At 39.5% G+C, this 25,797-nt stretch overlaps 1 protein-coding gene and 1 non-coding gene across 17 annotated transcripts in view; one reads left to right on the top strand and one right to left on the bottom strand.

Moving 5' to 3' along the window:
- LOC118908344 (uncharacterized) overlaps positions 1–25,797 on the top strand; it is a 290,358-nt gene that overhangs the window by 163,035 nt on the left and 101,526 nt on the right. For 14 of the 16 annotated variants that reach the window (XR_008999325.1, XR_008999324.1, XR_008999331.1 and 11 more), the window contains one exon: positions 24,104–24,256. The exons of the other annotated variants lie outside the window; for them this stretch is intronic. The gene's annotated coding sequence lies outside the window, so the exon portion shown is untranslated. The remainder of the gene's footprint in view (positions 1–24,103; positions 24,257–25,797) is intronic. 16 annotated transcript variants of the gene reach the window in all.
- On the bottom strand, positions 24,101–24,264 carry LOC118908703 (U1 spliceosomal RNA). The gene has a single exon (XR_005023306.2). It is a non-coding gene; the product is annotated as a U1 spliceosomal RNA (small nuclear RNA).

Raw genomic sequence — 25,797 nt, 5'->3', positions numbered from 1 at the left:
ATATATATATAGAGAGAGAGACAGAGAGACATAGAGAGACAGAGAGAAAGCACTTGTGCGGGCCTATATCTACACAGACTCTTTTTCCCAGTTTATAAAGCAGTACATACTTGTTATCACAAATTCAAACAAAATAAAGGTTATAAAGAAAATGGTTGGTTGTGATGTTGCCAAAATCTTTGGGCCTGTTTGTTTGTCCAAAGATAAGGCAAATTTGCCTAGCTTCAGTAACCATTGGTTGGCTGTTAACGAAACTTCCGTGCCAAATTGTGGAGAAGGCAAATAATCCTCTAGGGCTCCCAGGTCAGTTGGGATGAAGCCTTTATGAATTTCAGGGTAACATTTAAAATTATATATTGTTTAGCAACATCCTTCCCTCCTAGGGAGTGGGAAACTTACTGCACTGGGCTTTGACTGAGTGAACTGCAATAGGGTAGCCCAGTTAACTGAATGAGAGATTTAGATTTTTATGTTTTAATGGTTTTCTATTTAACAAGAAGCACTGCACAACTAAAATAAAAAAAAGTAAAGTGTGAAGTTAAGAAGAGAAAAAGCATACGTGTTTTTTTCACACAAGGAGCAGAAAAACCCTATGAATCAAGCACATCAATCAGTTAAAAGTCCCACATACTGGTGATTAGATTAACCATGTGTATACAGATTAAATCACAAACATATAAACCCTATACCTCTCACTTTTTTCAACTGCACAGTTTGCCTGGTCTTCCCTTGTGTACGAACTGAGCAGAGCCCCAGAGGGAGAGAGACGACAATTCCTCCTGTGATCGCTCTGATGCTCTCAAACAAAAATCTATTAATGCTTCTCTTCTGAGTGGAAGAATATGTATTCAGAAGAGATGTAGATCATGAGTGCAGAAGATTTGTGTATTTGATTAGACCCTGAGAGCCGCTCAGTTTATTTCAGAAATTGAGGAGAAAGAAGTTTTTTGGGAAGTAAAAAAGAAAAAACAAGGACGAGAGGGAGGGTAAGAGTGGCTCTGTTGCCTACGTCAGCCTCAGAAGGGGAGCGATACGGCGTCCTTGTTCTTAACACTCTCCTGCCCTTGGCTTCCTAACCAGTCGGGTCACATTTCCCGCTGAGCTTGGATGTAACCTCAGAATCTTTCTTGGTACAGCCCTCTGGGCAGGTGCTACCAATCTATCTGGGTTGGCTGATAAGAGTGATTTACTGAGTGCATTTTTTATTCAGTCATTCAACATTTATTGAACATCTAAGCTGTGCCAGGCATGTTAAAAGCATTCAGGGACATGATATGAAACTTAACATTCTAATGAAATGAAACCTTTTTATTGTCTTTTCTGGCTCTGCACATACTTGGCATACAGTAGGTGCTCAATAAAATTTTTCTGGTCACATTGCATTGAATCGACTTGTGAAGAACATTCTGGCATAAGCTGACCCAGCAGAGAAGAGGAGTGTGGGCATGGTTCTCCCTCAAATAATGAGAACATTTGTTCCACTCCAGTTCACTTCCTGCTCAAGGTGTATTAAAAACAATTGCACCAAGATTGTTCTCAACTAGATATGTTTGAGGAGCAGGGGCAGATAGCCAAGAGAAAAATCATACATGGAAACACAACACATCCCTTAAATCTGACCTCTGAATGTCTTTTAGATCCGCTGATTGGGCTCTTGCTAGAACACTGTATGAGACGACGTCCTCAAAGGAAATAAATTAAGCTGCACCACACAAGGACAAATGGTTGACGTTGTGCCTTGTTAGCATCTTGTGTGCAGCTGTGAACAGCTGTGTCAGTGCCAGTTAAGCTGCGATAGCATCATTGGGAAGGGAGATAAAGGGCATTTCACTCACAAAGCGCTATTCAAAGTGTCTCACAGGTGTGTTCTAGTGATTGCTTTTTTCTGCTCTTTTCTCTAAAATTTATCTAAGTTACGGTGATTGGGTAATATAATTTTGCCAGACTTTCAGGTCTTCTCCCTCCAGGAATGGTGTTTTAGGAATACATGCTGTGGCATTCGTAAACAAATATAAAAGAGTGAAAAGCATTCCCCGCCTTGACAAAGAGGATTAGCTTCCAATTCTCTGGAGTGATACTTTGACCTAATGAATAAGCCTCGGTTTTCCCCCTTTGATAGAAAAAGCACAAATGTGCCAAAGAGAGTGGCTTTTTTAAAGAACAGCTTTATTTATCACCTGAATTAGCAATTTTACTCCCCCAAAAGAAGCCACTGGCTGTTCAACTTTTGACCACAAATGATCAGCTCTTTTCGTGAACAAGGATGGGTTCAGAAGCTAACTGCCAATGAAGGGGACAAAATAATGTGACAAAAAGGCATCTTGTAAAAACAGACTGAAATGGCATTTGGGTGTTTGTTTTGAACAGATTTCAACATGCAGCTTGAAGGGAAAACTGTGTGTATCAGATGCTCTCTTCAGAAATGGAGTTAGAAGATAGAGCAGTAAAAATAAAATTGAATAGAAATCCTAGGTCGGTGTTCCCAAATACTAGCCCAGTACACGGGCCACCTCTTTGGGATCAATCACCTTGTCTGCTTGTTAAAGCTGCAGCTGCCCTGGCGTTGCTCATGGCTGTGGAATCACCACTGGGAAGAGTATGAGTTTTTTTAACCGACTCCCCAAGATGAGTCTGGAGTGCATGGCGAGATTTGGGAATTACTGGTAGACCCCAGGCTAAACAAATAACAAATCAGCAAACAAAAACAAAGCAGATGATATATTTAGGAGAAGAAAACTATGAACAGAAGCAGAAAAATGAGACAGCAGGGCTGCCCCCATTTGCACCCAAACCAATTAAGTAGTATTTCGTGATCAATAAATAGTAATGAACTGAAGACTTACTTTTCATGTAGCACTGATCCAAGTGCTTTCCATTTCCTTAAACCTTTTCATCTTTACACTGTGAAGAAGTTTATGAGCAAGGTGGAAGCCATGACACCCTATACACACACGAGACTCAAACATTTTAAAGCACTCAGAGAAGGTCAGGCAGCTGGGTACTGGGGAGCCAGGCTTGAAACTCAGGCACTCTGTCTCCAAAGCCGGTGGCTAACCCTTGACCAGATACTGTACTTTCTGTGCAAATGGCAAGCTCTGGGGAAATAATGTTTAATAAGGCAGTGTCTTCCCTCAAGGAGTACACAGAAAATTTTAATGTAATGCAGCAGCTGCAATGTGTAAAGTTCACATTGTGTAAACAGAAATTTAGAGGTCCTTGCAGGGTCACAGATTAGGCCTGACTGACCAGAACCGGGGGTGGACTATCGGGCGGTGGTGACACCTGAGCTAAAATTGTAAAGGATAAGTAAGAGAGAGCCACAAAATGACTGCAGGGAGGGGAGAGTGTTCCAGAAGGAGAAGACAGCATGAGCAAAGCCTCAGAGAAAGGATATAGTTCTGGCAGAGTGCTGTTCCCAGGAGAAGGGGGAATGGATACAAGGTGGCAAGAATGGTAACTATCTACTCAATTACTGAAAATAAGTATTAAAGACTAATTGAGACTGTTAATAATTACCAAAATAGTTTATAGTAACCGACAGGAATGGTAATTGTGGTATTTCATAACCTATTGCTGGGTAATAGGATTTATACCCAAACTTGAAAACTTCTGACTTGAAATAATAACCTTTTATGTGCTTTTGGAATCTGGGAATTAGGAATGCTGATAGGGCACAGGTTGGAATGGCTTGAGTGGGCTTCCTGATGTTGTGGGTCTCAGCTGGAGATGAGTGAACATCTGGAACAGGGGACACATGGGGCCAGAGGTCTGCTTCCAAGAGGGATGGTCTATACCTTACTATGGGAAACGAGAAGGGTGGGCTCAAATGCGATTGTTGACAGAGCACTTCCATGTGCCCTCCTGAGCACAGTGGCCTCAAGAAAGGGGGGTCAGTGTGCCAGTGAAGAAGGTGGAGGCTGATGTCTTTTTGACTTCGATTTGGAAGACATGAAGTGCCACGCCACTGTACTCTATCGGTTAAAGCAGTCACAGGCACAGCCAGATTCAAGGAGAGGAAGTAACTCCACCTTTCAGGGGAGTCAGAAAATCTGGAGCCAAGCTTTAAAACCACCACATACAGTTAAGATTTACCGAGTGCTTTTTATGAGCTAGGAACTGTGATAAATGCTTTACCAAGGATATCTCACTTAAAATTCACCACAATGGTATGAAATATGTGCTATTATTATCTCAGTTACAGATAAAGGGTCAAAGGTTTAGGCAGGATGTATAACTTGCCCAAGGTCACCAGTAGTAAGTGGGCGCACTGGGAGTTGAACCCAAATTTATAGGACTTAAAAGCTGAAGCCTAAACTGTTCACGTTGGTGCACTTCTAACTTGGCCCCTCCTCCAGACCCGATGCACACAGGAGGTGTTCGTGGAAGGAGGAGTCTCAGCCACTGTATATGTGAGGGGACTCTACAGATGTAAGAAGGGCTTGTGTGAACCACACCATGGTCCACAACTACCACGCTCTCCTTCACTCTCGTCAGAAGTGGAATCCCCAAGAACCACGGCTACGCGGACCCTGGGCCCGGCATGTACCCAGGAGTCACTCACGTAATTCTCTCCCTGGTGGCCTCATCTCCAGAAGCTCTCTGCTTAGATCCTGAAATTAAAGAAGTGGAACAAATTTTCTTTGGAAAATGCCTCTGAATCAAAGTTCTCTCAGACCCGAGAAGAGTATCACAAATTGGGAGCATTCATTACCAAGAATATGGACAAATATCTTTTGACTAGTATTTACAACTTACACCAATCAGAAGAGTAATCAATGGTATTTAAATTCAATTTTGTTCCCATGTATCCACTCACACAACTAACATATTTTGATCATCTTTGTGCCAGACATGATGCTAGAATATAAAGATATTATGGTGAACAAAACAGAGATGGGCTTTTCACTCACAGAATTCATACTCTAGCAAGGGAGACAGAGAGAAATTAAGTAGGTAACTCTACAAATATATAACTGTTATTCTCAAAAGCGCTTTGAAGAAAATTAATAAGATGGTAAGACAAAAATAAGATATAAGAGTAAGTTGGGAAATCTAGTTTACATGCATGCTGATTGGGTTGGGCCTCTGTAGAAACATGATATTTAATTTGAAACCCAAAGAAAGACAAGGAGAAAAAGGCTGTGATCCTCTTTATATTTATTCTGTTTTTTGGTCCCAACCCTCTTTCCTTTGAGCTCAGCCTATTCCAAAGGGAATTAAGCTAAAAGGCTCACAACAGTGACGGAAGAAGAATCTAACTGGTCCTTACTCCAATGTCAAGTTTGTGCACTCAGACGGTTACAGGTCAGTGTAAACCCTGACCTTATTAAGGGTGACCTTGTTCACCAGCAGCATAGTAATTTGAGTCCAGCCTCAGCTGTTATCCTCAAAGTGCCCAGGCCCCTTGGGTCATCATGCAAACAGAGTGTCGATAGACCATTTTACCTGTCTGCCAGAGGCAACTTGAAACAGCAGGAATGGGTTATGCCTTCAGCCATTGAAAGACCTGCTTCCAAAAAGCTCACATAAATTTTACTTTTCAATATCAAGCCATGCTTATCAACATCGATATTTTGATATTTAAGAAAATCTGGCCTTTGTGGTGGTAGTGGGGGAAAGAGGGATCCAGCTAATAATTACCACTTAATTTAATGGTTCAAGTTTAGTTATTCACTGATCCGGTGAAAGGAGTCTACTGTTTGAGCTCCCAATATCCATGGCAGGTCTAAGAAGTGACACACATTGATTCAGCAGAACTACAGACTTTGTGTTGGTGCGTTGTAATAGTTTGTGGCTTCTCTAAACATGTAGTTATTGTTTGAGAACATTCTTTGGAAGTTGCTTTGTTCATATGTGTATGTATATACACATACTATTATATACAGATATTTAATAGTACAATAACCATGATATATATATGGATTTCTTATTTAATTCCTAAAATAGCAGCTTATATCCTATTGCACATTATTTATCTTACTTAATTCTTACAACAACCCTACAAAATTGGTATATGACATTACACAGGCAGAGAAGAAAGAGTACAGCAAGTAACCTACACTGACCAATGGAATAGCCACTAGATGTATGTGTCTATTTAAATGTAAATTGTTTCAAATTAAGTGAACACTCAATCCCTCAGTCACACTAGCCACATTTCAACTGTTTAGTACATTTCCCTCATCACAGAAAATCCTGTTGGATAGCTCTGGAGACTCAGCGAGAGTTTCTCAGCTTCGGCAATATTTGCACTTTGGGCCATGAAATTCCATGAGGGGCTTCCCAGTAATCTGCACCATGTTTAATGGCCACTACCCACTAGGCACAGGTAGCACCCTCTCCAAAATGTAGCAACCAAAAGTGTCTGAAGATAGCATCAAATGTCCCCCAGGAAGGGGAAATAAAATTGTCCCTGATCTAGACTTACCCTAGGGTTTTTAGGCTGGGTGGGCACTTGGGTTAAGTTGCTTACAATTCTTTGAGCTTAATTTTTGTCATTGATAAAACATTTTAAAAAATGGAACACATTTCCATAGGGTTTTATGAGGGCTAAATACTATCCATGAAAAGCATTTGGTAGAGAGAACACCACATTAATTTTTATAACTGTAATGCTCTGATTCCCCTCTTAACTGAGGGATATCTAAGAGCTGATGTGGCCCCTGGAAGCCTAGAAACCAAGATTTCTGCTCACTCCTCCAGTGCTCTATCCATGAACTTGGATTTCCATATTTAGACAACTTGAGGAATGGAGACAATGATTTGACTGATTTTACTGATGTATTTAGACAACAAAGTGTGGGAACTTGGAAATTCTTTAAAAACAAACAAGACTAACTAAATACAGAAAACCATCTTTTGGCCTCATTGCCTTAATTTTGTTAAGATGGCCTTGAAAGTGCGTGAAACAAAGCAATCAATTAATGAGAAAGGGTTTTAATTTTCTCTGTAAAAACGGAATCAAAAATTGAGATCGAATATAGTGAAAATGATTAAAACACATTAATGAATGAACTGTCAGCAAATTAACTGATGTTTTGACTTCAAATGTCTAAATAGGCACATCAAATGTATCAGTTCAAACAACCATGTTAGTAGGATAGAAAGATAATTAAATGGGTATTTTGGAAGTGTGTGCCTATCCTTGCCTTGAAAAAAAAACAAATATAGGTGTTTTAATAGGCTCATATGGGAGATCATCAACTTACTTTTATCCCTGAGATTTTCCACTGTTTATAAGATTTAGCTGAATATAACTTTCTGAATATAACATTTTCATTAGATTGGCCAATGTGAAGTATTATTTGGCCATTTTTGTCCTATGGGAAAGGAAATTCCATAAGATTTAAAGCCAGTGCTTTGAAAAGAGGAGATGAAATAGAGTAGTTCATTTCTTTAATTTGTTTCAATGATTGGTACCTGATATGTCATTTCTATTAGAAAAAGAGTTCAGACTTTTCACAAAATAGCCTGGTATTTATAATGCATCAGTCCCCAGGTTAAGAACTAAGTATTACCTCATTAACCTCATTTAAACTAAACAGTATGAAGAGGATACTATTTATTTCCATTGTGAAGATGAGAAAGTAGGTTGAAAGGGTTTGGATAACTTGCAAGCAAGAGGTACATCCAAGTTTCAGACTCCGGTCTGCAAAATTCCAAAGCTTTTGGTCACCAGCCATACTAGAGCTATAGGTCAATGATAAAGAAGATACACATTCTTACATGTTGTAGCTTACACCCCCCACAACATTAGATCTGCTCACTGCATATGGATGATAGGGGGCAACAGGGGCCATCTTTCATGGTCGGAGTACTTTTGTCATATTAATTAAATCAAATCATTTACTTACTTATTAATTAAATCATACTAAGTCATTAAGTCAGATTATGAATGGGACATCTTTCACACTTTTGCTACACAAAAATACTTTCCTCTTAAAATGTATCTCTAAATCTCCATGTATCCAATCTGCTAAAATCTCTACAAAAAATTATTTTTCTGCTTTCTTGTTAATCAGAGAAAAATACTGACTGGCTATTTAAAAAAAAGAACTAAGTTCTTAATGAATCAATCAAACTAGTCCAATACCAGCAGAGCCAAGAAAAGAAAGATATTAAAAATGTCTGAAAAAAAGTATTTACTTACTTTAGAGTTACTGAAAGGAGAAACAATTCGGAATTCATAAAATGTCTTAATTAAAGTATGAGTTAAAGTCTTAATATCTTTTTGATATCTGATGGATGAATAAATCAGACAAACAAGTATGGAAAACATTAAATTATATGGACTGGAAAAAAGAGAAATATGTGGTGGTCTCACTGACTATTCTGATGAACAGATGAGGGCTTTGCATATAGTTTTTCTTTTACTTACAGGCCAAAGTACCGCTACAGTTTTGGGAAAAAAATAGCTCTTGTTAGCTGGTAAGCATTCCCCTTGCAATCATTTAATAGTGTGTGTGTGTGTGTGTGTGTGTGTGTGTGTGCATATCTGTAATATATGTTCTATATTACATATAATAAATAATTAACAAAAATAAAATGATAGGTTTATAATATTAATATTATGTATTCAAACATATTTATCTATAAATTATAAATATATGCATATATAGAGACAAAGAAGTGACATCCCATCACTCCCCAGGCTCCTCTAAGTAATTATAAATTCTGAATTGTTAAGAGTGAAATTCATGAAGCCTTTTCATATAGTCCTATTTTTCAAATATAACTAAAAGAGGACAATTGAGCATGGTTACTTCTATATGAACCATTCATATTTTTTTCTATCAAATTTATCACTCTTGTCATACCAGTAAAATGGGAAAATAAATTCTAACTTGATATGTTGGTGGCCATTTTTGGCTTGGCAAAGTATTTGGTCCTAACTCCAATATCTTTCTAGAAGAAATAGCCATCTAACTGATATAAAACAGGTGGACTAGCCAACACATGATAATGAATAATCTTGTAGAAAGGAAAAGACACAGAAATAAATATGAATGCACTAGATATCTACTGCTCATAACAAATGATCCCAAATCTTAGGGCTTAAAATAGCAACATGTTTTATGTCACATTTTCTGTGGGTCAGGAAACTGGAAGCAGTTGTAGTTGGGTGGCTCTAGCTTGGGGTTTCCACTAAGGCTGCAATCAAGGGACAGCCAGGGGACAGTAACCTGAGGTATGACTGAGAGAGAAGGACAGAAATGGAGGGGCTGGGGAATGCAAATGATCCCAAAGTGGAAACCAGTCTTTTTATAACCTAATTTGGAAGTGACATCCCATCACTCCAGCCATAATCTGTGTGTTAGACTGAGTCAGGAAGTCTGGCCCACACTCGAGGAGAAGGGACTACACAAGGCCATAAATACCAAGAGGGCCATCTTATAGGCTGCCCACCACAGTGAGTTATTCTGTGGAGCAGACGTTATCACCTCTGAAAAGCATGTCCTAGGGACACTAGAGGAAGAAGTAAAACAAAGAGTAGAAGTATCTAAACTGGTTTCAGTGCTCAGTTTCATCCCCTGTGAATCCTTTCATAAACTTGAAGAAAACATTTCTGTTCACAGACACTGTTAACTGTTCACCCAAAACCGACAGCCCAAAATACATTTACGTTGGTCATTCCCATTGTATGACGTGAGAGAAATCAGAGAGCTCCCATCATCGCAACTTAAAAGAAGCGGTATGATCCTTGGGGTGTGTAAGACATCCCATTCTCCAGGGGGCAAAAATCAGTTCTTGAGGAACAAGGTTCTTACTCTTTTAATGTACAAAGCAAGGATGAACATACAGAGTGCATGAACAGATATACAGCATATCTATGGTATTAAAATGTCATGGAGGAGCGATTAGGAAAAAAGGCCTTCAAAAGCTCCTTCAGGAGGGTGATAATGAGAAAAAGATTGAGAAAAACGTGATGGAAGACAAGCCGGTAAACAGAGTTCTTATGTAAGAAAGGCTGCAGGGTGGGAGGGACTGGGCTGCAGATTCAGCTGGGATTGGGGGGAGGAAGTGAAATTCGGAATTTGGCAGAGGGTAAATGAACTTTCCCAGGCGCCTTCTGGGCTTTGGTTTTACTCCTTGATCTGATCTGACCTTATTTCCACCTTTCAGGGATTCCTCACAGTTTATGACCCACTGAGAGTTCCTTTCTGGTTTTGGAGCACAGCTATGTACAAATCCATTTTGAACATGTTTTCTAATGTTTCTGGGAGACCTGGGGTTGGTGGGGAAGGCTGCAGCAAGTGTTCAGTTTCCCGTCCAGAAATGGCCAGTATCAATTACAGAGTGAGAAGACTGGCTCCTTGGAAGTGACGGCTTATTCTTTTCTTTGCTCCTTCCTTCCAGTCCCTCTGTTGGATAGAGGTAAAGTCTGTGAGTTGAAGTAAGGACCAGAGAAAGATTACAAACCGGCCGTAGGACGAGGAATAGAATAAAGAAGAGTGAGTAGCAAGAAACTTCACACTAGCAGCCACCATAGGAGGGTCTGGGCCTTATGCTTCCCGTTTACCTAGCTTTCAGTTTTCCTATTTTAAATGAAGGGTTTATGTAATGTAATATTTAAGGTTGACGCCAGCTTCAACAGTGTATGATCTCATGAAATACTAACTCCATTTTCTCAATAATGTCTTAAAGTATAGCCGCTAGAGTTCCATATCTTTGGGTTAAGGTTTTGTTCTCCTGTATAATTCAGATACTCAGTAGGCCAATAAAAGTTACCCTAACCTGCACATCAACACAATATAAGGAAAAAAGACTCCAACTCTGAGGAACCTTAATGGATTCAATATCTAAGCTAGGGTTCAAGTCCTGCGGGTCCCCCAGGACTTGAAGGGCTGAAGACATATTTAGCCAAAAATCACAATTTCATATATTATTATATGAACCACATGAAACTCCCATTTTTGTAAGTCAAAAATGGCTGAATATTGACAAATTTATAAAGTCTGACCTAGAATTTAACCAGAAGATGTCTCCTTTATAAAGAAGCAAGCATTTTTCTGATATAAAATTTGTATCTTTTTTATGACATATTAAACAGTTGTCACTGATTTTTTTTTCTTTTACCATTTTCCCCATTTTTTACCATCAGTTAAACCCAAGGTATAACTGCATGTGAATAAGAAAACAAAAGAACAGGCATGTATTTATAATGAATTGACTTGACAAAAAAAGTTTTTTTCCTGGTTCTAAGGAGAGGTTGTTTGCTAATAGATGTGGTCAACCTGCTTGTGGTTTTGTAAGACTGTTTCATCTGTGCCATTTTTTTTTTTCCTACAGAGTTCACAGCAATTCCTAGTGGAACTGGCCCAAGAAAATAAGAATTCTAGATTAGTTATCTTAAGACAAAAGATACAGAGGCAGGAGTACAAATCTTGATACTATATGGGCTCTTTCCATTCTAGCCTGGTTTGGCTCTAGGATTCTGAGGGGGGGCGGAAATCTAGATCCAATTTGTAAAGTGGAAAATGCATACGCTAGATATGCGGGCTGAGGCTGAGGGCTGAAGGGAAGGAGAGATGGAACGAGAAAGAAAAGAAGTAGGAGAATTCAAAGGATATGGAGAATTAGAAGAATTAGGAACATCAGGAGAATTTGGAGAAAGGAACTGAGGAAGAGAATTAAAATTAGAGAAGGAAAAGGAGACCCCTGCTTTCCAACCTATGATCCCTTGATTGGTCATCTTAAGAAAAGAGACAGGAAGTGAATGTTACTTGTTTTTAAATCATTGCTTTATTGCTTACCTCCTTTCAAAAGACTTTAACATGAGTAGGAGAACAAAGGAGCAGGAACACTCTAGGGCTGCTTAAGTGAGAGAATATATCGTTTTTAAAGGGACTTCTACTCCTTGTTCAGCTCCTAGTGCTATACAATGGCCCAGGAAAACTGAATTAGAAAACTAATAGTCAAAAAAAGTGTCAAGAGCTCTCTGGATTCCCCTTCTCATCCTTCACAATCTAATCAATCACTGTTAGTATGTATGTGTTTCTGTGAATTCCAACATTGCTGGTAATCAACATGGATAAGGCCATGTTCTGGAAACAGACTAGAAATGTTGTTTGACGTCTGGATTAGGCTGTGTTGACAAACAATGTGGTCTGTCAGATATTCTGCAAAACACTGCCACCTGTAGAAAACGAACCCCAGAGTAGCTATGTCTTGTCTCCTGGCAGATGCTGAACAACAGTCTCATTTCTGAGCTAAAGTTCAGCAAAAAAGGAGGACTTGTATGCCACTTTTCAGGGTATTTCCTTATTTACACGTCACTGTGTCCAATGATTCTCAGGACAACACAATCAACTATCTTGACCAAGCAAATAAACAAAACAAATAAAGAAATAATCGCTCTTGGTATACTTCCTCAAGGACTTTTCCCCACAACACTTCTTCCCTCCAGAAGCAAACTCTAAGGCCCTGGTTCATTGGTGGTATATATTTTCAGTCTGCCAAAAACTTGGAAAGGAAGCTTGCTGAATTTAGCTTCCCCAGAACTGAATTCAACTGGACGTCGAACTTCTAGTAGGGCTTGTAAAAGTTCCACTGTTGGCATCTGCGCTTAGAGCAAAGACACAGCTGTAAAAAACATCTTCTTGCCAAAACGTGATTTGGGAAAGGTCATTTTATTACACGATATTTATATTGTTTTTCCATGGTACAAAGTGTTCTGATGTGTATGCAGAGCTGAGAGGAAGAGAAATACTGAAAGAAATCCTTACAGCCCAATAGTCACAGGCATATTGTTGGCCAAAAAGATGGTTGGTGTAAATTCCTTAGCTAAACCAGCCTTCAATACAATTCAGCTTTACTGCATCGACCAGATTAAAAAGAGAGTTCTATCATGATAAGACCTGCATCTCCCCTATTTTCTGAGACATCATCAGAGAGAAACATGATTAGAAGTACATCTTGCTTCTATAGTCACCAAGAACAATCAAGATATTCCCCCTTTCAGTAAAGAAAAAACAAGTCAGGTTATTCTCATTTCTAATAGTTTATCTTGTTTACACATCGTGTTGTCCATTTTAAAGGGCTTACGTTTTCTCTGCTGGATTTCTTTTCTCGAAGAAGCACGTGTCTGTTACATTCTAAACAGACCTACATATTTAATATGGAAAGTTGAATATCTTTAAATGAGAACAGATGGGTGGTTTTGTTTATCTTCACTTGGCTCTATCACTGGGTCCTACACACATGGGTGGAATTCTTAATACCAAGTTTATAATAGTGACAAGCAGGATTCACTGGATAAATACTTCTCTGACCATATATGTTATTTAACCTCCCCCTGATGTGGAGTCCAAGCTAAATATTTCTGGGTTTTGTTTTCTTTTTTTTGTTTAATCATTGATCCTCTTTGTTTATTGCCAGTATGTTTCAGACGTTGAGATCAGGTGTTTGACAATGAGAAACCAAAAGGGTTTTTACTCTTGCCTTCAGGGTATAGCTAGTGCTGTGACTTTAAGTCTCTTGTTTCACTTGCTAAAAAGTACTTGAAAGAAAAGAAGCAAAAAGAGCCAAACAGATTGAGAGAGTAAAGAATCTGACCTGGCGGGCCATGGTTCCCTTCCACTCAGCCCGTCACAGACATCACTCTTTTGTGCTAACATGTTTATAGGGGTAGCACCTCGCGGTATCTTCTAGCCAGTTGTAAGTTATTTGGTAGTGCAAACTTTATCACCATTATCTTCAGTACTGGCCCGCTGGGGAATGCATGCAGTAAGGATCGTATTCTCTGATAACGTCTGAGGATATGTTTGACTGATTTGCCTCTTAGATGATGAAGTCTGATGTCTCCTTGGAATTCCATTTGAGAGAGATTTAAAAATTAAACATCAAGCATATTCCGCAAGGCTGCCTGGAAGTTCAACTCCAAGTAGCTTAATCACTTTCTATGCATTTTTCCTTAAAAGAAGCCACTGTGTGAACCAGGAAAAGAATTTAAAAGAGAACATTTTAAATAAAACAGCAATACTGTAGGAAACTATTCCTTGAAATGTTGAATTTTAATGTCCCTCATATAGTATGCCACCCTAGCAAGACCATTTTTAGAGGACAAGGTTTCTGCTTACAGGCAAGTTGTATTAGAGTTTCCAGAGAACACAAGGCCACTACATAATTGATTTGCATTTAGTCCATTTTACTCTTTTTGATCAGTGTTAGTAAACAGAATTCCAAATCATAAAAAGTCCCACTCAAATTTAGGAAGAACTGTCCTAATAGTTGGAATAGAAATAGTAATATAGGAGAGGCAGAGGTATCAGAAAAATTGTCTGAAATTTGATATAAGGCAAAAAAAAAAATAGTGTGAGCTATTTCAAAGTTATACTAACTGTTCTATCTCACCCACCTAAACAGTTAAAAAACAAACAATATAATGGACAATCTGAAAGGCCAGTGAGAAAATTATTTAAATGACTGAATGTTTGTACACTTTGTAAAACAAGTAAGAAAGTTGAAACTGAGGTGAGTATCAGGGGCTATAAGTTAGTCATGTCTTTAGCCAGACCACCTTTAATTGAACTCTCTCTGGTGATTCAGTAACTAGGCCCAGGAGGTCTTATACCAATTTTTCCCCTATGGTGGAGAGCGAGATTTCCTACTTATGATCTAAGCATAAGAGATCAATTAATTAGAATGCAATACACTAGAGATATCACTAATGAACATATAAAAATAATTATATATTACAAGTATTTAGCATAAGCTCAACTTTGGAAGGGAGATACCAACCTCATTTTGCAAATAAGAACACAGATGCCTGGAGAAGTTAAGCAACTATTTAGTGTGTTAACATTCACAGCTGGGACTGGGGGTCAAGACTTTTCTGAGTTGTGAGCAAGTCTGTGTGGTTAAACATGCCAAGACTTTAGTCATAGTTTCAAGACTCAATAGTTGAGTAACCTTGAGCAGATCACTTAATTTTTCTGTCTTAGTTTCTTCATCTTTTCTAAGGAGAAAACTACTACTAACTCATTGCTGTGAGCTTTTAGAAGAGATCATTCACTTAAAGCTCTTTAGCACAGTGGCTAGTTCACAGTAAGCACTCAAGAAACCTGAGCCATATAGAGAAAGAAAATGAGATGACAACACAAGTCATTTTAAAAAAACGTTTCCAATGTATTAAAGAGGATATACTCATACTACTGAATGTTGGACTCAATTTCCTTTCTCAAGAAAGATTAAGTATAGTGAGAACTCAAGTGGAAAATGATGAGTTACAGGCATAATGTGGTATATGATATTAAAAGAAATACCTGATTCATTTTGTTTACTCTGATAAGGCAGGAAAGTGAAAATACACTTTAGACGGCTTTTGACCAATATCAGTGAGACAATAAATCCATTTCTGGTTAGCCTTCAGTTAGCTTTAAAAAAGTCAGTGGACATTCTGGTTTAAGTCATATATGTTTCTTTTTAAATACAAAGGGCTTAAAAACATTTAAAAGAGTGAAATTTCAAGATGATTTGTGAGCAGAGTTTATTTTTGAATATTCCTTCTCTGTCTGGATCCTGTAGTGATTTACAGCAAAGTTTGCTTGACCTTCAGTAAAGGCTTCAGTTATTTTTACCTTCAAAGTAAAAAAGATGGGAAGATAAAAGAAATCAAGTCACAGAAGTTGCCAGGGCTGGCCAAGTGATTCCCAACTCAGAATCCTTGTGCCTTGAGCCCCCTTCAGACAAGCTACTGGCAAATCCAGGTCAGAACATCAAGCAATTGGCAGGCTAGTTTCAGAACAAAGTCAGCCAAATATAACTGCTTAGATCCTGACGCTGAGGAGGCATTAATCTATGGATTGTTGAAGCCCTTAGAAGTTAGCAATGAGAGGCTTTGTCACTGAACAGAGGTAGAAATGGCTAAAGCCAGAAGCATATAAGCAGTAATTATTTTCTAAGATACAATCAACTTGACCTGTCTGCTTCTGAGTAAGGTCTACCAGAAACCAGTACAGACTTCTCATTTTTTTAAAAAAGTATCAATCACTTCATCAATAGCTCTTCCAAAATAAATAGAAAAAAAACCTTATCATAGTTCCTTTTTTGTTTGTTTTCAGGCTACATGAGTCCATTTCCTTCATGGGGAATCTCTTTGGGAACTTCACTGATAGCCAATTAAAAACTAGTGACCTATTTATCTTCAAATCTCCTTACTAGAAGCCTTTCCCAACCACTAAGATATTGAAGTTCAACATTTAAGAGCAGTTTATTCTGGGTTGTCTGTGATGGAGAAAGGGGATGAGAACCATTTTCAAGGGCTTTTCTCGTGACATTTACCCCTCAGCTCTGAGGGGGAACGCGTCAGCTCCCTCGGTCCACAGCTGTGTGTACGTCCCTCCTGACTGCAGTGCCCGCGGATGCATTCCCAGTCCTCACAGGGGCCATCAGGCTGATTTGAAAGCTGGATGGAAGCCATAAACGGGCAACAGTGTGTAAACAGATCAGTCCCTTCCCGCTCCTCATACGAAAAAAGAAAAGTAAAGACGGATGGAGGCAAGTGTAGGAGAGACAAAGGTGTTAAGAAAAATGCCCCAAACTCAGAGATAAGACAAAATCATTACTGGGGGTCCATGCAAAGTTATACTAACTATTCTCATTAGCTGACTTAAGGGTCATCTGACACTCTTGGGCTGCACTATTCAGAAGAGTAGCTACTAGCCACATATGGCTCTTTACAGTTAAATCTGAATTAAAATGAAGAAGTCAGTTCTTCAGTCCCTCCATCCACATTGTAAGCAATTCAGTGGTTACATGAGACTAGTGGGTACATATTAGCACAAATAAAAAACACTTCTATCACTGCAGAAATTTCTATTGGACAGCTGTTGTTTCAAGGGAAGGTAACTTTCTCTTAAAATTTATTATTAATCAGAGCTCAGACTCTCTAAAATTAGGTGTCAACTGGTAAAAGATCAATAAATTACAAATAGTTTTTGCTCCCTAGAGATGCAAATAATTTTCATCCAGAAGCACAGATGATTCCACAGGTTATGATTTTATTATCTGAAGGAAACTGATCAGTTTATCTAAATTTTCAATTTTGTTCCAATCATTTTTGACTAAATATATATATAACTTTCTCACATCCTCCTTTAAATCAGCTTTGTCATCCTGCTATGTTCCTTGTTACTGAATTAGAGAACTCCTTGATGTACACTCACTATATATTTGAGAGTATAATATTTCTAACTTTTAAATAATTATACTCCAGGGATTGAACAGATGTGCCCAGTAAAAATCTCACTTAAATAGGATATAAATTAAATATTGGGCAGATTGTTCTCTTAGAAAAGTTTCATAACTGCTTCTCTGCTTTTCCAACAACGCAGCCTCACAGGACAGAGACTAATAGTCTAGGCTTTGAAGACATGGTAAATGTCTGTAGAGCTACTTCAAGGATAATATGCAAGAAGGAAGTAGAAACAAAATAGAAGAGAGAAAGAGGAGGAAAATGGAAACTTCCATTTCTACTCTGTATATAATACTATGGTTTGACATTTTTAAAAAAATTAACAAGCACATAGAGTCATATAGTTAAAAGTAAACTAAAATGAAAGTTGCATGTACAGGGAGGCAATTTAGTATTAAGTCAGCACTCTATTATGTACTAGTATGTGACCAATTAACCAAGTTAACCAATTTATCTGAGCCTCCATTTCCTGATCTATAAAATGGGAATCATAACAAGTAGATCGTAGGGCTAGCATGATGATTGAATTCGATATAGATGTCTAGCATATAATAAGAATTTGATAAATGTTAACTGTTACTGTTACCATTCATGCAATCCAGGAATGGTCCATACAATTACTCACTGAAAAAGTAACACATAATGCCACCCATCTGATAGTGAAAATTCGTGTGAATTCTGCATTCTCATAGATGGTTTCATTTTAAGTTGAACATAATTTCCTCTCACAATCTTCCAGTAAAGATGTTTCACATTTATCTTGACTTTGCCTGTTCTTGATAAGCTCAAGGTACTCTCAGAAGCACACATGCCCCAGATGGAAAAGCAAGACATCTGGGATAGATAAGCTTTGGGTTCAACTTTCCCAAAGACTAGTAGGAAAAGCCTTTAAACCTAATTTTAGTGGATTTTGATGAGCTGAGAGTATTAGACAGCATATACAGACACATACAAGCATATACACATCACTAATACCAACACCAGTACTACCCGGACAATGCTGAAAACACTACCCAAAAACTTACCAGAACTTGCAATTTGGGCAATTATTTTTAGTGAATGAAAGGAGACAAGAACAAAGACTCCATACATGACATAGTCACACCAACCCCCTCCACCCTGATATTCAACCATCCTAACTTTTCATATTTCTCTTCATTCTAGCACAATGCATACATTTGAAGCAATTTACATGTTAGATTCAAGAGAACCCCAGAGAGGGGAAGCTCATAAGTAAATGCATCAGCAACAAAGAACCAATTTTAACAAGGTCAAAACCCCAAGTAGCCCAGAGAGTCTCCCTGGGAGCACAGAGATTCTTCCCCACATCGCCAGGCCCAGGAGACACGACAGGAAGGTTCTGCTGCTGTGTCCGTGGCAGATGGCGGTATGGGGACAGTGTTACGTGAGTCTGGGGACTCCTCAGGGGGAAGTTAGGAGGCGAGGAAAGATAGATATTAAGTTTTCTAACTCCATGACAATTAATGGTAAAGATATTTGCAGCAAGTGCTAAGCAAAGAAGAGATTTTATTAAAATTGACTCCTTGTCCACATTAACCCAGTACCCTTAAAGAATCACTTAATATTAATGAAAATAAAAGGTTCATATAATATTAACATTAATATTCAGTATTAATAAAAGTAATATTCAATTTTATTACTTAAAGGATCACTTCTACTGCACTTAAATAGGCTTTGGCTCTAACTTCCCTGTAGTGATTTCTGCCCTCTACAGCCTACTATTTTGAGAAAACTGTTCAGTCTCCATTTCCTGGTACTCTTCATGCTCACTGAGTGTTGGCTTCCACTGTTATTTGTACTGACCCAACTCTGGGGTCATCATAAAGAGGCCAATTCCTAGTATTTCTTAGGTTTATTGAGGAAAAGCCAGTGGTGTGGTTTATCAGGATCCTGCCAGTAAAGATGCACCACTCCTGAAGTTGAATGTAATGAAACAGTGTTAACGAAGGGAGGTATGGGTGTGGTCAAACAAGGGGTGAAGAGGCACCTAGAGACTAGGAAACCTAAATGACCACTGTTATGGACTGAATGTTATATGCCCCCAAATTCACATGTTGAAATCCTAACTCCCAATGAGATGGTACTAGGAGGCAGGGCCTTTGAGAGATGATTAGGTCTTATGGGTAGAGTTCTTATGAATGGGATTAGTACCTTTCTAAGAGGAGACAGGAGAATGTGGTACTCTCTCTGCTCTCTGCCATGAAGGGATACAATGAGAAGAGGGTCATCTGCAAACCAGGAAGTGTTCCCTCACTTCCTAGACACTAGATGGGCCAAGACCTTGATCTTCGACTTGCCAGCCTCCAGAACTGTGAAAAAACAATTTCGATTGTTCAGGCCATCCAGTCTGAGGTAATTTTTTATAGCAGCCCAAGCTAAGACAACTACTCCTTGGGCCGAGGAGATAAGTAGTAGCCTTGTTTACTATCAGAGGGCAGTTGACAGAGCACCCTGACTCTTCTCTCTCTCTGGATCCCTCTGATTTTCTAACATCATTCTCTAGCTGAGTCTAACTTGAAGCTTGCAGGCTAAACAGCCCCAAGTGCAGCCTACATCGTCAGCCTCCTGAGCATACAATAGCTATGTTTTAAGAACCTGAACCTGGAGTCAAATCCACGGTTAATGTGCTTATTCACTCCTGGTGGGTGAAATGCGCCCTCCAGGAGGCCTGTGCTGGCCTTCTGTCCCTGGTCCCGCAACCTCCCTCCCTTCATTTGTAAAAGCTTCCATTAAAACAACAACCTAAACAAGTCAGAAGATACACAAACACAACTTGTGCTACTTAATTTCAAAGCTCAAGCTCTTTGAACAGCATTGAAGTCTGTTTCTCATAGAAGGCAAATAAGTTAATGTCAAATGTGCTCTGTGAATATCAACAGACCACCCAAATGTTTACTTATTTTAGGCAGTCCTCCTAGCAGGTTCAAATAATTCATTTGGTTTAAGAGAAAGAAGGGATGGGCATTTATGCATATAAATTGTCGAAATTAAGGGCGATTTCATATTAAAACAATATTAATTATTCATTTAGCAAAGGAATAAAATTCACCTATGATAGAAAACCCCTGGGGTGACATTCTTTTCTACGAACTTGCTTCTAAGCCAAATAATATCCCAAATACCCCTCTTACTCAACCTCTCCTCCTGGAAATGAGAAAAGGCTATGGAAAGTAAAACTCAACACTTTGTAGTCACACACTGTCTTAGAGGTTGGTATCTGCAAGTTCTCTTGAACCAGGAGGTCAGATTCAGAAATCCAGAGATGAAGCACTGTGCATGGAAAACTCCCTTGCCTATGCCTCTCTAATAAAGGTCAACCTTTGGAAAAAGTCAGTGCAGCCTGTTCCAGGCCTCGGATTTTGGAGACTGGCAGAGGAGGACCCCCTGAGGAGGTGTCTAACACCTGGCTAAGTTTTCAAGTCCTATGTCTTTCTGCCCCCCAGGGACTTTCTGGAAGCAGAACAATCACTGTCCAAACTCAACTCACAGTTGTTCACTCTTCAAGAGAGAACTCTATTGTTCTGCCAACTGGATGCTTTAGACTGTCAACAGTAGATTGAATCGGTGACCCAGGGACTTAGAGAAGAAGACTACCCAAAGAATACATTTTTATTTGCTAGAAAATAGGTACCTTGTTCACCTAATTATAACACACTCAGAGATCTGAATCCTACTCTATGGGTCTGAATAAATTTGGACTTGCCACCCACCCTCTCCAAAATATTATGGAATCATAGCAATGGCTTTAAATAATTTTTGTTGTTTTTCTGGTTTTAATTAATTGAAGAGCCTGACAATGTAACCTATTTTAAGAAGTCTTGTTATGAACTTGACATTGCTGAGGACAGAAGATTGTTAAAAATATTCGGAGGAGCAGCTGTCCACCTGGAGTCACCAAAGCAGCCTGGCCCAATCTGCAAATATCTTCCCTGTCACTTGCTTGCATGGTCTGAACTTCAGCCTTTAGAGGTTTATTTCTTGATCTTTCAACTATCTTGCTTTCCAAGAGACCCATATTCAAGTGCAAACACCAGTAAGAAAGGACACTCTTGAAGCTGTTGGGATCCCTGACAGTAGAGGGAAAGGTGGAACAGACAGTAGGGAGCTCCCATGGCTTCAAAGGGGGGTGTTAAAGGGTGCTAAAAATACTCCCCTACTTCACAAATTTTCTGAAAGTTTATCACTATAGCATAGATTTTCAAAAGAGCCTTCAGGTTTACAAGATCCCACGTATTAACCCTGTGGCCTTTGACAAACATTTTCCACTTCGTAAGCCTCAGTCTCACCATCTGTAAAATGAGGCGATAATGCTTTATTTGTAAAGTTTTGTGAGGATTACATGAGATAATTTATATAAATTAACTAATATGGTGCTTAGAACACAGTAGGTGTTCAAAAACAGAATAGAATGATGGCAATCCCATCGGCCCTCCACAAAGAAATAAGGAAGAACACGTAAACGTTTACGGAGTAAGGACAGATAAAGAAGCGGCAGACGGTGGGAACACTGCAGTGGTAGCTGGCTCTGTGTTTCACTCTTGTACTGCTTTTGTCCCTTGCTGGGAATAGAGAGGATCATAAAGGAGCGGTGGGTGAATTCTGCAGAGCTGATTTGACTCAGAGGAGAGAGACACAGGGAAAGCGATAGATAAAAGTACCTGCCTGATTCCTCAGATCTGCCCCAGGGAGAATATTTATTTAGCTCCAAGGAAACCATTTGATTTGGCAAATTATGGTTTTAAAATTTCTTATATCTAAATGCTAACATTTCTTCTCTCCAACTAAGTGCTTTGTAGCTTTAATAATGTGGCCCTGTAAATTACTTTTCCTGTGGCTCCCAGCCGGCCTGAAATCTAACCAGCGTGACGTTAGGCTAGCTCACGCTCACTGCTTAACGTCGTGATGGGACAGTAGTCAGGGAAGGCACTGGAAAAGTAACAGAGCAAAAAGCAGTGGATCTGGATCAGATCGAGGCTTTTAGTTTAATGATAATCCTTACTTGCTCAGCAAAGGGGCTTGCAATGAAGGAAGATGATGTAGGTACAGGTAAGTCCTCATGAAGAAGGCTCAAAAGACATCCCACTAATTTTAAGTGATAAAAATCATTTTGAGGGCAAATTTTCTTTGTATATAAGGATGTTTTATTTTTTAATTTTGTCTGTTTACCATCTTAAAAAGAAGACTGTTTCATTAAACAAGTAATACATGGGCACCATGGGTGCACATGGAACCATCTAGGGAGGGAGCAAGGAGAGGGAACATGGGGAGAACTGAGCTCAGACGTTCTCCTGAACAGCTACTCTGCAGTTACCTATGCAGCACTGGTATTTCATGAATTCGCTGCCATTTCCATGTATCCAAGTTCTGCCTATTGGGACAATGCCAGTCTTTCAAGCTCAAAGTAGCACTCTGTCACTTGGGCCCTAGTGCAACACTCTGGGGCCACCGCGTCTCAAAGAGTGTCTGCAAAGGGCTCTAGAGCCTTCAGACCCAGAATGCCACGCTCTGGAGCCTCACAGCCATGCACCTGCGGGCTTTAAGGTCCTCCTTACAGGCCCCTCTCCATTCAAATCCAAGCCAAGACACTCTTGGTTCCTCCAATCCCTTACCTATTTCAAGATATGTGAGAAATCTGTTTAGGCTCACCAAAGATGCCAAGGTATACGGATCTCCAGGGCTGCCAACTGCCACATCTATATCTCCTGAGAATGGACATTCTATATACCCCATCCATACAATGACCAGCAACTTTCCAGCCAGCAACTCCTGCTTGGTCACATGCTATTAATATTAATGCCTCTCTCCATCCATCCCCTCAATCCTAATAATGAAGGTAGGAATCCAAGTAAATGTCAAGGATCTTCTTACAAAATGTTTGAAGTTGCTTACAAACAAGGAAACTATTTCACTCTTATCCTCCCCAAGTCATTATTAATAGTACCTCCTCTATCCAAAAAAGTGATAAAATATATGATCACCAGGTTTTAGAAAAGTCACCATCATGGAGATTACTTGACAAACCATATTCTCCCCCATATTAGTTAGGCAAAGGTTATGTTGCTATAACAAAGAGACCCCCAAAATATAGTGGTTTACAGAATACAGAGATTCCTTTGTTTCTCATTTAACTGTCCTGAGATGAACTGTCCAGGCTCCCCTCTCCATAGGGTCATCCAGGAACCAAAGTTCCTTCCCTATTGGTCTACCATCTCTGAGGGGGTTGGTTTTTTGTACATATTTGAATCTGAGTTAGTTTGGATTCCAACTCATAGCAAGGGGAAGAGGGAGAACGAAGGAGACATGCCCAAAGGTTGAAGGACGAGAACCACAGGCCGCACACATCACTTCTGCTCCCATTTCTCTTGGCAAGAACCTAGTTAAATGGCTATGCCCAGTGTCTTAGCCTAAGTTCCTTTACAAGCAAAATCTGGGACAAAAGCTTTTGTGTGTTTTGTTTTTTTTTAATTAAGGGGTGCAATTCCAAGAAGCAGAAGTGAGGATAAATGGAATGTTAAGGAAGGAAGGAATGGAAACAAATATGAGTGTGTATTATTGACTTGTCCACTCATGGCAGCAGGTGTGACCAATTATTCTTATAGGACCATCTTTTGGGAAGCTATACAAACTGTTGGAGAGGAATTTATTCACTGTTTTCTATTTCCTATTGGTCAAAGTTTCAAAGGCACTAAACTCCCTGAAGTTTAAAGTCATGCATCTTTTCTTCCTTTCTTCCTTCCTTCCATCCATCCATCCATCCTGGCAGCCATCCAACATAATTCCATAGTATATAGCTCTATGAGTTTGGACCAATGAATACAGTTGTATAAACACAACGATCAAGACAAGGAATAATCCATCACCTCAAAAGGTTCTTTTTTTTTTTCCCAGGGGACAGCATGAACGGAGTCCCCCACTACCACAAATTTGGCATTTGAGTTTCCCACATTTGGAGAAATCACAGGGGTCAGCGCATCCAGGGTGCAACTGATAAGCCTCACCCTGGGAAAACTGCCTTTGTGATCATGGTATTTCCCCTGCCCGGTAAGTATCAAAAGGTTCATGTTTACTCATTTGTAGCAGTCATCCACTCCTGCCACTCCAGCTCCTGGCAGCCATTGGTCTCTGTTCTGTCCCTGTGTTTTGCCTTTGGAAGAATGTCACATAAGTGGAATTACACTGCATGTAGCCTTTTGATTCTGGTTTCCTTCACTTAACATAATGTATTTGATGTGCATCCATGTTATTTCCTGTTTCAACTTATTCTTTTTATTGTTGAGTACTGTGTGTTCTGTAATACAAATGTAGCAGACTGATGGCCCATGCATCAGTTGAAAGACATCTGCTTGCCTCCAGTTTTGTATCCTTAAGAAGAAAGATGCTATAAATATTCACATACATGTTTTTGTATGAACACAGTTACATTTATCTTACAAACTCTTCAGGAGTCTTTTGAATTAGATATTCATGTCCCTATACTCCAGATGAAAAAGCTGGGTCTCAGGGAAGTAACTGACCCAGCTAGCTCAGCAGTGGAAACTGGATTTGAACCCCGGTATCCCAAGCTCATGGTCTTTGAGAAAAAGGCACATAAACAAACAATTACACTACACATAAAAAAACACATGTGTAATAAGTTACATAATAGAAAAATAAGTGCCAACGAAATACAATGGAGTCTCAGAAAAATGTCTGTCTTTTCCCAGTTAGATGGTCATGGAAGTCTCCAGGCTGGGCCTATAATTCTGTGTCTTAAAGCATGAGATGGTCTTCTCCAGGCAGATAAGCTGGTGGGAGGGTTAGAATGTTTGGTGTCACAGGGACAGGGATGGTCAGCTTTGGTGTCTGCTGCCTCTAAGCACCTAGAACAGTACCTTGCATACAGAAGGCATTCAGTAAATATTTCCTGAATGAATTTCAGACAAAATACCATGTGTAAGGGCAGAGCACCTGGTTCGCACTGAGTCCCCCTGCCAGGTATACATGGCCTTTCCTTTAGGTGCAAGAGACACATTCCAGCTGCTTCTTACGGGGGCTTTTGCAGAAATCTTGACATGATTTTAAAATTTTCAGATGCCCAGTAGCTACGTCCTGCCTCCTGAGCCCTGGGAGTCAAGAGTCCTATTTTTAACCATCCTTTTGACAAGCCAGGCTTGGGCCTCTGTGAGCTGCCCCAATGTGCAAACAGAGATGTGAAACTTTGGAGGCAGTCTTATCTTCCAGTGTGCTGCCAACTCCATGGATGTCATGGATTCTGTTCCTTGTCTCTAAGGCACAACAAGCTCAGGTTCTTCCCAAAGAAGGCTAAAGTCCAGGTGTGGCAGGTCCCAGGGGGCAGAAAATGGAAGACAAGCTATTGGTCTAGACCTTCATGAAAGGGGGTTCAGGCAGCTTCACCAGGTGTCAGGAAGGCAGGTAGAGAGGCTGTTGGCCCTTTTCTTTCCTTAAGTACAGTTGTCCCTGAACAACATGGGTTTGAACTGTGTGGGTCCACGAGTATGAGACTTTTTTCAGTAAATATATTGGAAAAACTTGAGATGTGTGACAATTTGAAGAAATATTTTCTTTTCTCTTGCTTACCTTAT

Source organism: Manis pentadactyla, chromosome 1 (assembly GCF_030020395.1).
Source record: "Manis pentadactyla isolate mManPen7 chromosome 1, mManPen7.hap1, whole genome shotgun sequence".
Taxonomy (NCBI): Eukaryota; Metazoa; Chordata; class Mammalia; order Pholidota; family Manidae; genus Manis; species Manis pentadactyla.
The sequence above is the reverse complement of the archived record's forward strand: the minus strand, read 5'-3'. Positions and strand labels throughout refer to the sequence as shown.